We start from the raw sequence: 2,973 nt of genomic DNA, 5'->3' as shown, positions 1-2,973 counted from the left end.
TTGTGAGCCACCATGTGGTTGCTGGGATTTGAACTCCAGACCTTCGGAAGAGCAGTCGGGTGCTCTTACCCACTGAGCCATCTCACCAGCCCCCGGCCATATCTTTTTAATATTTAAGGTTTTAGTTATNCTAAAAAATTGTGATATAAAAAATTTTAAGCCGGGCATGAACAGTCCATTATTATCAAGGCAGGAACAATGGCAGCATCCAGACAAGCATGGTTTGGGAGGAGTTGAGAATTCAACATCTTCATCTGAAGGCTGCTAGCAGAATACTGTCTTCCAGGCAGCCAGCATGAGGTCTTTTTTTTTTGTTTTTTCGAGACAGGGTTTCTCTGTATAGCCCTGGCAGTCCTGGAACTCACTTTGTAGACCAGGCTGGCTAAACTCAGAAATCCATCTGCCTCTGCCTCCCGAGTGCTGGGATTAAAGGCATGCGCCACCACGCCTGGCTAGTATGAGGTCTTAAGGCCCACACCACAGTGACACATCTACTCCAACAAGGCCACACCTCCCAATAGTGCCACTCCCAGGGCCAAGTATATACAAACCATCACAGTTAAGTGTAAAGTAATCAGTAAAGAATAAGATCCTGCCAGGCAGTGGTGGCGCATGCCTTTAATCCCAGCACTGGGGAGGCAGAGGCAGGCAGATTTCTGAGAGTTCAAGACCAGCCTGGTCTACAGAGTGAGTTCCAGGATAGCCAAGGCTACACAGAGAAACCCTGTCTCAAAAAGAAAAAAAAAAAAAAAAAGAATGAGATCCCGTAACTTGGGGGAGGACCCTATTAAGGCTGAGAACTTTGACCTCTCAGATTCTCAAGGGTTTATCTCACCTGAGGAAGCAGTCTATCTTCAGCAGAAGATGCACCCTCCTGACCATCCCCTGAAATACTGCCTTTTCCTCCTAATCCTGCCTAATCCTTCACTATTGCCTAAACCAGTAGTGATTTTCCCTGAAGGAGATGCCAGGCAAGACAATATTGATGTCTCTCAGGGCTTATCAATAGTTGCCTATTCACCTATAACCAAACTCAAGGCAAAGCAGGCTCCAGGAGGGCAGATAGAAAGTGTGGTCCACCAGGTGATGCACTACACACTAAAGAGCTTAAGGAGTTTGCTAATTCATTCAAGCAGGTGTCTGGGGGAATATGTGTGAGAATGGATTTTAAGGATATGGGATAATGGTGGAAGGAACATTTGAAACTGGATCAGGCTAAGTTTATTGATATGGTCTCTCTGAGTGAAAATCCAAAGTTTAATATGGAAGCTTGCACAGTCAGAAGAAAAAAAGGTATCAAATGTTTGTTTGAATGGTCGGCTGAAGCATTGGTCTAAAGATGGCCTACTGAAAAAGAGTTGAAGATGTCTGATATATCTTGGCTTAGTGTTGATGAAGGGATTTTAAGACTCAGGGAATTTGCAATGCTAGAGTGGGTGTACTGGGCAAAACCTAAAACTTCTCCACAAAGGGAAGGCCCAGAAGACATACCCTTAGCTATCCCATAAAAAGCAAAATGGTGAACATGTCTGAAGAGCTTTGTTGTCAACCTTTTCCTTGTGCAAGACCAATGGCTTGGAGATGCTGCTGCTCAGTTAGATGAATTAAATACAATGGGTTTAATTAGGCCACAGGTAGCAGGGCCAGGTGGCAGCACTGAATGTCCAAGTGCAGAGTGATCTTGGTTATCATAGTGGGCAGTATAGACAAAGCAGTGTCCACAGTGGCCTGACCCATACTGTGCTGCACAGGCAAAGCAACTGTCATGTGGCATGTCTCACATGGACCACTGGTTCTGGCTAGTCAGTCTTGGCATCTGCAGGCATGAAATAGATAAGAAGCCTGCTGCATTTCTGTTTGATCTGTATAAGTGGAAAGATTCTCAAGCAAATGAAAGAAAGTCTCCATTGGATCATGGCAGAAGGGAATCTTGGTCCATGAACCAATTTCCAGACTTGAGCCAGTTTGCAGAGCTAGAACCCATTGAATGAAGAGATAGGAAGTTTCCTAAAGAAGGACCTTGATAAAATACCTAAGTGTGTTTTTTTTAAAGATTTATTTATTATTATATGTAAGTGTACACTGTAGCTGTCTTCAGACACTCCAGAAGAGGGCATCAGATCTCGTTGCAGATGGTTGTGAGCCACCATGTGGTTGCTGGGATTTGAACTCAGGACCTTTGGAAGAGCAGTCAGTGCTCTTAACCGTTGAGCCATCTCACCAGCCCCTAAGTATTTTACTAATAGGTTTTCTCCAGTGCTTCCTCAGAGGGACCTATGGCCATTTACAAGGATAACTGTACACTGGGGGAAAGGAAACAATCAGACTTTTCCTGTGTCTGTTGGATACTGGTTCTGAGACCCCAAGAAACACTGTGGCCCTCCAGTTAAAGTAGGTGCCTACAGAGTTCAGGTAATTAATGGATTTGGCTGAAGTCCGATTCAGTAGGTCCAGTCAGTGTGCTTTAAATTTCTTTGTGTTTGTCCCATGATGTATAATTAGGATAGATATACTTAAAAGTTGCCAGAATTCTCGCACTGGTTCTCTGACTTGTGGTTATGGTTGGGAAGGCTAAATGGAAGCTTTCAGAGTTGTCTCTGCCAAAACAGTATCACATCCCTTCAGGATTTGTAGAAATTAGTGGCACCATCAAAGACTGGAAAGATGCAGGGTGTATCTGGCCAGTACAAAAGACAGAAGGCTCGTGGAGAGATAGTGACTCAGCAGCTGCTGTACCAGGTGTGGTACCCTACTTGAGCAGATGGACATGTCTTCTGGTACATGGTGTGCAACTACTGATCTAGCAAAAGACTTTTTCTTGGTACCTGTCCATAAGAACCACCAGAAACAGTTTGCTTTCAGTTGAGAAGGCCATCTGTATACCTTTACAGTTTTACCTTAAAGGTATATTAATTTTCCAGCCCTTTGTCAGCTCAGTTTGAAGGGATCTTGATCGTCTATATCTTCCACAAA

The sequence above is a fragment of the Mus pahari genome, chromosome 13 (genome assembly GCF_900095145.1).
Source record: "Mus pahari chromosome 13, PAHARI_EIJ_v1.1, whole genome shotgun sequence".
In the NCBI taxonomy this organism is placed as follows: Eukaryota; Metazoa; Chordata; class Mammalia; order Rodentia; family Muridae; genus Mus; species Mus pahari.
Note: the sequence above shows the minus strand (reverse complement) of the source record.